General features: G+C 38.8%; 1 protein-coding gene across 6 annotated transcripts in view; it reads right to left on the bottom strand.

Moving 5' to 3' along the window:
- ALG14 (ALG14 UDP-N-acetylglucosaminyltransferase subunit) overlaps positions 1-12,111 on the bottom strand; it is a 106,679-nt gene that overhangs the window by 40,227 nt on the left and 54,341 nt on the right. The gene's annotated exons all lie outside the window — the stretch shown is intronic.

Here is a 12,111-nt window from a genome sequence, read left to right as displayed (position 1 = left end):
AGCCTAGAAACCTAAAGATTCAAATTTCTTCCATATAAAACAGGATTAAGATTCTTTATTATTCCTTATTATTGAAATTCAAAAACTAAATTTGATCATCGTTTTAGTCTTCACTTCTAATGAGTAAAAGTGATAAAAAGTCTGGGGGAGAATGGATACATGTATATTTACGGCTGAGTCCCTTTGCTGTGCACCTGAAACTATCACAACATTGTTAATCGGCTATACTCCAATATAAACTAAAAAGTTAAAAAAAAAAGTGAATTTTAATTATTATTCCATCATATGAACTTCCATGTAAACGTGGTTTGGATCTTTTGGTGAATGTCATGGTAATCCAAAATCTGTAGTTTAGGGAAATACTATACCATCCAACTTGGTGAGAAGTATAGTTGGAATTAAACTTATATCAACTATTTTCCAGTTGTATTGTCTTATTAGAGAAAGCTACCAAGTTATTATAGTAGAGCCCAGTAAGATTTTGCTGCTCATTAAGTAATAATGAGTTCTCCACATTTGTTACTAAAAAAATACAAATGCCAGATTTGGTGGTCACCAAGGCTATGCTGACAGCGTTAGGGCAAGTTCTGAGGTACCTCTAATCAGGCAATCCTCTGCAGGTCAGTCACATACTACATCATCATACACTGGGTTTCCCCTTGAGAACATCTATACTCCAGGGCCAACAGGGCCTGTACCAGGCAGCCCTGCTTTGGTGGAATTTCCTAGTATATCAAATCAGAATCAGTGAATCAAAGACTCAAAGCTGGAAGGAACCTTAAAGATCAAAAGTGACATCATAGGAAAAAGTATAATTTGGTAAGATATTGTCCAACTCTGTGTCTGCGCTGTTGATTAAACGAAAAAATAAAACAAAAAACAATCCAGGAGAATCTTTCCCTCTCATCAAAGATATTAGTTGCCATATATTTGTAATCATAGAATTGTCTCATTTTTCCAATGCAGGATAAGTAACAGGCCATATTTGAACTTGACCAAAATCTATTGTTAATTTACAATTTATCCTAACCCTCTACTGCTTCTGATGGAAGTTTCCTGTGCATTATAATAAAAATACAGCAACCAGAACCTGGATGTTTACAGCGTTTTGCCAACAATTAAAAGAAACAATCCACCAAAGCTGCACTGGCTCTGTAGACAAAAGAAATCAAACTACTTCAGAGTTCCAAAACTAATTTATTGGTCTAATGAGGACTAGACTCCAACTTGGATATTTTACTGTTTCTGGTCCCCAGTAAGATAAAAGGCTTCAGCATATATTTTTAGAATTATTTTTATTTTAATAGCATTGCCTTTAAATCACTTCTCCTTAAAAATAACAAAACAAAAAACCTTCCAGCATTTCTAACTTTATGATTCTCTAATTAAATCATGAAACTCGATTATGAAACAACAGTTTAGTTTACTTTACCAACTTTTATCATTTTGTGTTTAGAATCATTCTCAGAAATCCAAATTGGCTGATTACTGAACAAGTTCTAATTACTCCCCAGAGACTGTGGGAGCGGGGCTTTTAGCATTGTTCACTGTTTGGCTGGGAAACAGGCTTCCTCTTGTAGTGCCCGATCTGTTATTGATTTAAAAACTGACCTAAAGGGCTATTTGTTCTGGGTTCTTTGAAGTACATTTGCTGCTCCCGCCTTCTGGAACTATGCTGTCAGACATCCTGAAGCCTTATGCCATGTTCTTCACTGTGTGGTTTGTGAACGACGGGATAATGGCTCATTAACGTGCTCTCACCACCAAAAGAGGGCCTGGGATTTAAAACACCTCCAAATAATCACACTGGTGTTTCTGTCTTGAACCTTGAGGCCGTCAGTTCAGTTCCCAGTTCACATGATCCCTCCTTCCTAATCCTGGACTTGGGGCAGTGCCTGCTTCCTAAATTATATACTCTTCTGAGCATGAATGCCACCCATTTCTCATGGTCACCTCTATCTTCCATGGTGCCCAGCTCAGGTCTCAGCTCACAGCAGTTATTCAATGTAAAATAATAACACCACTGTAAATAATTTATTTATTTACAGTTATTTATAGACAAATTACAATTATTTGTAAATTTATTTACAGATAATTTTTATTTGTAAATAAGTTTATAAAATAATAACAAATTCAGGAATAAATGACTTCAAAGGATAGAGATTCAGATTATAACCAGTAAAAAAATCTTGCTCTGATATCTAGGTTTTATGATTCTAAGAAGTGGCATCAGAAAGCAATTCTGCATTGATAGTTTCAGGTCCTCTTAAAAAATAAAAAGTAATTCAACGAATAACATTTTCCTTAAGAATCAAGTGGGTATTTTGGCGGAATGACAGCAGAGGAAGACCCAAGTTCCTCAGGCTTAGTTATGCTTCCCAATCCTTTTCAATACGAAGAGAGCTTTGCACAGTTTTAGACTTGCCACGGCACTCTTAGAAGAGGGGAGGTCCAAGTTCCCATGCTATTTTTTTTTTTTTTTTGCTGTATTCGGACCTCTCACTGTTGTGGCCTCTCCCGTTGCGGAGCACAGGCTCCGGATGCGCAGGCTCAGCGGCCATGGCTCACGGGCCCAGCTGCTCCGCAGCACGTGGGATCTTCCCGGGCCGGGGCACGAACCCGTGTCCCCTGCATCGGCAGGCGGACTCTCAACCAGTGCGCCACCAGAGAAGCCCCCCACGCTCTTTGATAACTAAGAGGAAGGGGCACACCTGGCTAGTGGGGAGGGAGAGAGGCACAGGAATAAAGGTGATCCAGGAGGCAGTTCAAGGGTCCCCTGAATGTCATTCACCTCTGAGTGGGACCTAAGAAGGAAAAGAGGGTGGAGGCCGAGGAGGAGATATTTAACTGGCAGAGAAGGAAGACAGTGCAGCACTCTGGGGTCAGCTGGGATAAGGAGCTGCTAATATTTGTCATGGTGTCTTCCAGTTCCTTACAATCCAGTTACTAATCAAAGACCTCCCTAAGCACCCACACACTGCTAAGCTCCCTGGCGGATAATAATACAGCCAGAAGACTGGTTTTGGCCCTTAAAGTGCTCATAATGTAAGTTGGGGAAGGAGAAAATGAATGGAAGTGAGATGACCAGTGACAGTGAAATGTTAGTCTGAGGAGTTCACAGGTGGGAAAGATCTGGATGGACTGATAGTCCAAGACACAGCTCAGAAGGAGCTTCCAGAAATTGAGGATATGAATTGTGTAACTGAGAATCAGGCCCGTGCCCACAAGCTCCTCCTTGAGAGGGGGCAGATTCAGAAGGATGTCGTTGAACGGTGGCCCAGCAGGAGAGAGAACCTGACAGACTGCTTTTAGAAAGGCTGGAGTATGTGACGAAAACACAAGAGGGCCGAGAAGGAAAGGACAGAGAAGCAAATAATCCTCGGTTGTTTTCATGCCTGAAGGGGCTCACTGTGGCATGAAAATCAACATGAAAACAGTTAGACATACCACGTCATCCAAACTGGGCACTGTGCAGACATTCCTTGGCTTAAGTTTAAAAATATTTATTAACTCCTTGTTAGCCTCTCAATTTTTGGAAGAGAATATTGAACCTGGTGATAAAGGGGTGAGAAGGACCTAGGAACCTACCATGAAGGCCCCTTGTGTACATACTAGTTATATTCACATAAGACTATGAAGTAGGTTTTATGGTCTCTGTTCTACAGATGAGGAAAAGGAAGTTTATGGAGATCAAATAGCTCACTTAAGCTTGCCCAAATATTAGAATGGCAGACCTAGATTCTGAACCTTACTATACATGCTGCCCAAGCCCATTTACTTTGTTTCATGTAGAGAGTACACACTTGGTTGCTCTTGGAGAGGAAAGAAATCTATGTTTCATTTGTAGTGTGGTCTAGAGCTGAGCCTGGAGCTGGGAGTGAGAAGAACTGGGTTTTTCATCCATGCTTTGCTATTAGTTCTAAGACTCCAGACAAGGCATGCCCCCTCTTGGCTTTATTATCTAAACTTTATAAAGAGGATGTGGGATTAAATGATGGCTAAGGTATTATCTGTGTAAGTTTATGATTCTAAGAGTACAAGTGGATTCCCCACCAGGGAATGACTTAATATGACTGTTCTAATAAAAAGAGGAGGGGGAATATGAGACCCGCATTGATTGCTGTATACAGAAATCCACCAGGATATAAATAATCTAATAAATAGCTCTGCCACAAGAGCACTGGCAGCTCCAGGACTTTAAGGAGTAAGGGTTCAGGGGCGGCAGGTTTGTCTTGCCACTGTGCACAGTGAGCCCACCGCCTTCATGTGCATAGCCTGCATTTAGCCCCCCATGTGGATGAGGCCTACAAACCACCCTTTCGCACTGCTACCACCCATTTTTGTTGCTGGGAAAGGCATGAAAGCTGAACACAAACATAATCCGCTCAGGGAACCTATATAAATGAAACAACCAGAGGTAAGAGAGCATGTACCCCAGACAGAGCAGTCACGACTCAGCTCTAGGTGATACCTGCCCTGCAGTCACCTGCCCTTCCAATTTTTCAAAAAGAGCCAGCAATATGGATTTTTGTGCAACATGAAATACCTGAAACAACCATGTGGTACCAATGCCGACCAGCTATGTGAATAAGACAAAACATGTTTGTATCTACTTGTGATCCAAGATCATCAATTTGCTTCAGAATTAGCTGATAAAAAAAGAGAACGCAGGAGGCCTAGTTTAAATATTTTAAAAAGGGCTCACTGAAGTAGACAAAGAAAAGGCATTGAGAAAGACCTTAGCCATTTTATTTGAATAAAGTCTATCAGTAATGCATAAGCTCTTACACATCTAACTCTGATAATGCTTACTACTTTTGTCAATACCCATCTGTTTCCTATAGTCAGTAGTAAGAGAGCCCTTAAAACAAAGGTGAGTGTGCTAATTCAGGGACAAAAACTGGGAGACTTATGAAAACTTAAAATTTAGTTCTATCCGGGACTTCCCTGGTGGTCCAGTGGTTAGGACTCCAATGCAGGGGGCACGGGTTCGATCCCTGGTCAGGGAACTAAGATCCCACATGCTGCATAGCACAGCCAAAAAAAAAAAAAAAAAAAAAGTTCTATCTCCTAAGGGAAGAAGAATTTCTGCAGAAGTTGATCAAGGCAGCTGGAGAAAAGTGGAAGATAATGGGCCAAACCCCGGGGCCATCAACATGAATCCCAATGGGAGGGCAGAGGTGTGCGTGAGAAAGAGGAAGAAAGAGAAAGAAAGGTCAAAGTACGAAAAGAGACAGAAGAGAGAACGCTGCTGTATAGGGCGGGACAGTAGAAGGATAGCTAAGCTTTCGAATGCGTGTGTATGGGTGACAGGTGTTCCTTAAATAAACTATGAGGAACCCCAGAAATACTCTCAGAGCTAAGTCATCATCATAATTTAAAAAATATGTTTTGGGCATCCACTATATCTAAGATATTATGAGGTGCAGGAGCTCCAACCAGCGCCAGTCATTCAGACACCAGGTGAGCAGGAGTTAGTGGTTTTGAATGGTAGGGAATCAATCACCTTCCCGGCAGAGGGAGTGGCCTGTTCAAAAGCAAGTGGATCTGACATCTGTGCTCTGCCTACTGTGCCTTCTTATTATTCCCGTTTGATTGGAGGAGAGGCTAAGCTCAGACAGGCTAAGTGATTAGCTTCGAGTCACATGCCTAATTATTCACAAAGCTGAGAGTAAAACCAAAAACATCCTGATTTCCAGTATGGCATATTTCCTCCTCTACCACAATCAAGGTATAGTGGATGCAAGCCAGAGAAAACAACAATGTGGAAACTTTCAGAAAAAAATGTAAAGCAAATACTCAGAATGAATTCTTGATGAAACCTATGTAACAAAAATGAGAAACTCTTCTTCGTGACCTGAAGACTGGAAGTTTGCGCCACACACAAGCCTCACCTAGTTCCCACAGAGGGAGGGAAATCCATAATCCCACCCACTCCCAGCCTCGACCCCACCCCAATTCTCTTCTCCCTTCGTATTGAGCAGGGAGGGATTTTTTTTCTCCCTGTGTGACTTCACAGAGATGAATCATGGCTCCTTGAAAAGCTGAAACAGGAAAGTTGGCTTGGGAATAATAAAACAGCAACAGACTAAGTCCCCTGAGCTGTGGGCACTGCCTCCACTAATGAGACTTATCTACAAAATACTGTATTGTGTAAGCAAATCTTTTGAAAAATATCATCTGGAGCTTTGAAGATGTGGACACAACTGATTTGAGCATGACACACCTGTCTTGAGAGAAAAGTAATTATTTAGCCCATAAGCGCAAACCTGTTTTCACAAACTCTCAGCTATAAACATTTTTTTAAAACTGCTTTGTCAAAGATTTGTATAAATGGCTTAAGTATGATTCCAGGAAGACCAAGAATGCAAGACGGTATTCTGCTAACAAATGGAATTTGCTGCCCTTTGCAATTCTACAGCCGATCCCACTGCAGATTTCATTCTTTACGGCAGAATATGGAGATTTTGACATCACATACATACGAAACTTATAAATCTGCTGTTCACATTTCTTAAGAGGCATGATCAGTCATGACATGTTCTTTCTGTAATTCAAAGGTCTTATCAGCAGGGAATGTTTTGCTATTTTTAAGAGAGCTCTCAAGCTCTCTAACCTGTTTCTAATTGGACCATTTTCATTCCTCTAAACAATAACGCTAAAATATCTTTTTCTGTAAGCTGCAACAATGTTTGAAATTTGTAAGGTGTTTATTCCTTCCTTTAGTAAATCTAGAGTAATCACAGTTTCCTCATCCCTGATTATAAGGTCCTTTTCAATATTTTTATAATTATTTGTCCATGTGTCTTAGAGAAAATCAGAGTTTGCCCTTTTTATCCTGTGGCAAGGATCCATGGAAGATGAGAAGCACCTGACTTACATCTCCTATAGAATGCTGTCCTGGTGTATGTGGAATCTCAAATCTCATGCTCCATGTAGAGAAGTGATAAGCTTTCTGGAGCTGACTGAATTTCCAATATGTTTAGCACTAGAAAAAGAAATCCTTGACCAGGAGGCTTCGCTGTATTCAGGCTACAAAAAGTAAGAATTATACCAGGAGGCCAGGAGAAAAAGAAATCACCAAAATACAAACTACCAAAGAGGAAATGCCAGCCTAAAAAGGTAAGTTTTACCCAATGATTCGTGGGGAGGGAAATGAGAAATTTAAAAGACAGACTATGAAGAAGGTGGCATTTAGTCTCCAGAGGCTGTTAGAAAACACTGACTAGGTTTCAGTCTTCTTTTTAAAATAAAGTAAAAAGGGGATTCCCTGGTGGCGCAGTGGTTGAGAGTCCGCTTGCCGATGCAGGGGACACGGGTTCGTGCCCCGGTCCGGGAAGATCCCACATGCCGTGGAGTGGCTGGGCCCGTGAGCCATGGCCGCTGAGCCTGCGCGTCCGGAGCCTGTGCTCCGCAATGGGAGAGGCCATAACAGTGAGAGGCCCGCGTACCCCCCAAAAGAATAAATAAATAAAAAATAAAATAAAGTAAAAAACTCTAAGTGGTTTCATGATACTCAGGCATTAAAGTAAAGCAACTGTTGATGAAAATGTTTTGGAATCTAATACAGGTGGTGTCCAACACCGTGAATGTACTACATGCTACTGAACTGTACACTTTTAAATGGTTAATTTTATGTTATGTGAATTTCATCTCAATAAAAAAAGTAAAGCAACTGTATTGTGCTTGAGATGAAAGAGAAATTTTTGCCATTTCCTTTTGATTGCTTCGACAAAGACAATATTTAACACTTCAGAAACGTGCTATCAAGAAAATCCTTCGATGAATTCCAGGGATTAATTCAGTCGGTGCAAAGGTTAGCCAAGGAGCAGTTATGCAATGCTTTTTCCCCTATTCTATTTTTTCCACCCCCTTAAAAGTGCTAAGCAGTCATCACTAAGTTTTAATAGCTTCTCTCTTTCCTTCCTATATTCCTCCTACCCAACTTCTCTCCTTCAATATTTATTGAAATCCTACATGCCCCCGAGCACTTTAATAAGTGCTAGGATTGCCAAGATGAGTAACACATCTTACCTTTCCTCAAGGAGTTCACAGTCTGCATTCAAATTTCAAAAACTCCCCAAGCAAATGCCTCTAGTTTTCCAATTAAATAAGAAACTGCCTGCATTTCCTCTTATATATACACATATATAAAATATTATTACATATTATCATGCTAAGTATTTCTCATGTTACTCATGTCCAATTTTCTTGAATATTTTGCTCATAATGGGTGCTGAATTTTGTCAGACTTGTTAAGTATCTGTTAATATAGCTATATGACCTTTTTTCCTACACTTATTAATATGGCATATGATGTTAATGGATTAGCTAACATTAAAACCACCTCATATTCCTGCAATAAACTCCACTTGATTATGGTGTATTATTTTCTTTAATGTGGTGTTAGATTCTGTATGCAAATATTTTACTTAGTGATTTTGAATTGACATTTATGAGTTATATTTCTCTGCAATTTTCTTTCTTTAATTGTTTTTTAAATCTGGCTTAGGCTTCTGTTTTATTATTTTATTCTTTACTGTCAGGTTTATCAGTTATTTTCAGTATCTTTTAATGTCCATCTATTGCCCGTACAACAATAAGCTTTTTCATTTCTCTCTTTCCTTTTCTTTCTCTCTCATATTTCAGTTGCATTATTTCAAATTTATCACAATACATAACCTTTGTGCATTAGCGTATCACCTTCATTCCACCTCTGTTTTATTCTTACGTGTACATTTACAGAATTTAAAATGTTGACCATCTGTCTTTTTGCTGAAGTCTTCCCAATCATCTTTTGGTTGGTTGATGTCATTCATTAGTAGTTTCCTTAGGAAAGGCTGATGAATGCAGAATTCCTTAAGTTTTTATGTGTTGAATATTGTTTTTTCAGTGCCTTGGTCTTTGAAGGACACTTTAGCTGAATATAAAATCACTGGTTTACACTTTCTCTCATTGAGTTTTGAAAAACATATTGTTCCTCTGCTTTTTAGATTGCTTTTAAAATGTCTGACGCCTCAGTCTAATTATTTTGCTTATGTAAATTATTTAATAATTATTAATCATTTAATGATTATTTAATTATTGAAGGCCTTGATGAGTTTATCTTCATATTTGAAATCTAGTAGTGTCTTAGATTTGTCTAGGATGTGTCTTACACATCCTAGACTTTATAAAATATTTCAGAGACTAGGTTTAAAAATTATCAATCTGTTTGTAAAATTAACATAATCTTGACATGTTAATTTTAAATAAAAATAGTAAACCAACAAAAACAAAAAACAAAAAACTCCCCAAGCTACTTCTTCCACACCAGCTCGAGTTCCAGACATCTCCAAATCTTTAATGACTCCACTTGACTTGGACTGCAGCAGCCCTTCCTAAGCTCTCACATTCCATACTCAATTATTTGTGCTCTGATTGTGCTCCTTTCTTTTCTTTTTTCCTTCGGACCAAAGGGAGATTTTTAAAATTCTAAACAAAAACAGCACTTTAGTGATTTTCAGATACTATAAAAACAGAGCTGTGCTGATTCACATGAAACTTTAAAATAGGCACCGTAAGGCTGTGAAACTGGCTGCTTCTAGGAATCATTATTAAAATTGAAGATCATTTCAAAGATTTTCTTTCTCTTGATCCCACCCTCTGTTCTCACTTAGCCACTGGTGCCTCCATCACCTTTTTGTACAAGGCCAGGTCTCTCTGAGTTCATTGTCTCTGATTACATATCAGTCCTTTCTTGGAAAACAGCTTTGTTTCCATCATGCTTGCTTCCCTTATTCTTATCCTTTCACAACTGAATTTCTTTACCTTCAACTTTTATTTCTGTTTTCACTGTAGCCACATTGTTATTCTTAGGAAAACACACTAGCTTTCACCTTGAAAGGAAGAGGCCCCACCAGGCCCAGATCTCATATGTGCCTGTAATGGGCTGAAACAGTGACAACTCAGAGAATGATGCAGGCAAAGCGAAACAAGAGAAAAACGGTAGGCAAAGCCACACTGGCTTCTGCAGAGAGGAAAAACGTAATGTTTGCCAAGTGGAAAAAGGATCAACTCGGAAAAGAAAGAAAAATCATTTTCAAGCTTCAGAGAGTTCCCCCAAAGTGGAGAAAAAGAAAAATAATTCAAAGCCATCTCTAACTGATCATATACCGCCTAATTTTGACACAGATTTTGTTCTAAGGTCATTCAAAATGTGAAACAGAAACCATAACATTTAAATTAAATACCTCATTTGTGGATGGAAGTAGCTACAGGTTGTCACCCAGCCAATGTATCAGTGGCACAGCTGGTAATTTCACCATGCAGCTGGGAAATGCAGTTTGTCAGTCATAAGAAACCAGATATGTGGGAGGATTTTCACATAAAATCACTCCTCATGGTGGACTCTGACCTTCATCAGACTCGCTAAATGAACGTACAATACAGAGCTGGTTCTTCTGTATCTTTATGAAAGCTGCTAAATTTACAGTACATGTAAGGAGGGGAAATACAAACTGGGAAAAAGTAACACTTGGTATTATTTTAATGTGCTACAGAGGACTGGTCAACAGAGGAACAGGAACTGAACAAGCTTAAACAAATGGCTCCCAAGTATGATTTCATTAATCTTGGAAAACAAGAAGCAGTAGATGATTGCGATCTAATTGTTTCTTATTTGACTTGGCTTGAAAAATCTTATTCTCACTTAACTCCATTTATAGATAGGCATCTTGGGCCAGCTGACCTTTTCTTTGTCTAGCTAAGTTTTCTTTGAACATGCTATAAAGGTTTTGATCACCAAAAAATATAATACCAGATGAAGGTCATTACATAAAGAGAATCAAACCAACAGCAATTAAGGGGAAAAACAAAGTTCCTGTAAGGGTTCTCGCATATCAACAAGAAGTTAATTGACTCTTCTTAATGTTTGAAACACATGTCAATCAACAGGGCAATAAAAATTTTATATACTATGCAAACAGTGGTAATCCCAGTTCCATCCAGTTGTGGCTCACCACAGAAAATACCTAATTAAAAGAAAAAATCATAGTATCCCATTTATGGACAACAACCCATTATCCATGTCATCAACTTGCTACTGCTATGAACTTAGGCATTTCACAGCTCAAACTGGATACAGAACATGGAAAAAAATGACTAAGTAAAATAATGGCTTTCTTTCATACAAAGCACGAGTGTACATGTAATAAATACATCTAAATTTGTCATAGTGAATTAAATCAGCTTCAGCTTCAGGCAAAAAGGCAGAGTATTAGGATGAAATGGTCCATTTCTTTCCAGTTTGTTATACATGTAGAATCTGAAATTTATTTTTTTACTTGATTAAAAATTAAATTAGGTTTCATTTTTACACGCAGAGTTCTTTCTTTGAGTATTTCATTTAACAACAGCCAGGTTGGAAGGAAGCCAGTAATCAAACACTTCAGACTTGGGAAACGCTTCTGGTTTTTCAGACTCTTAATAAAGCCTGAGAAGAATACCAGTTTAGGGAGCGGGTGTCTTTGTTTTGGGGATGACTCACATCATTCAGTATTCATTCATTTATTTTTAAGTCATTCCACAAATATGTGGAAGGCACTTTTCTAGGAAGGGACCATGGGAAACACACAAATACATGGCCTTTACCCTCAAGAACCTTACAGATCTTTCCCCCTCAGCATAAGCATTCCTCTTACTTTAGTTCAATGATCAGCAACCTAACAAATTCAACGTTCTCTTCCTCACCTTGAAACAAACAAATTTCTTCTCAGGAGTATATTTTCAAGAGAGTATGAGATCAGCCCACTTATTCAAAGAATGATTCAAAGACTCCTACTTTTAGGAGAAACTAAAAAGACACAATAGAGAAGAAATATTTGGGTTTTGAGAGACAAAACAGTGAACTACAAGGACTACTTAAAATTCATACGACTGTGGGATCAATACGTACATTACACTAGGGGGAAAAGGGCACAGAACGAATTATGAAGGGCCAAGATCAATGAGACCATTTAGACATGGTTTTAGAAGGGCTAACGAAATGTTCTATGTCTCTCACAGTTATCTGTAGACCTATTAGATGGAAAATCAGCAAAGATATAGAAGGGCTCAGTAACATCATCTAAT

This window comes from Delphinapterus leucas, chromosome 1 (assembly GCF_059928025.1).
Source record: "Delphinapterus leucas isolate spDelLeu-1000000601 "Yukka" chromosome 1, BTC_Dleu_Yukka2, whole genome shotgun sequence".
NCBI lineage: Eukaryota > Metazoa > Chordata > Mammalia > Artiodactyla > Monodontidae > Delphinapterus > Delphinapterus leucas.
This window is presented reverse-complemented; position numbering and strand designations above follow the sequence as displayed.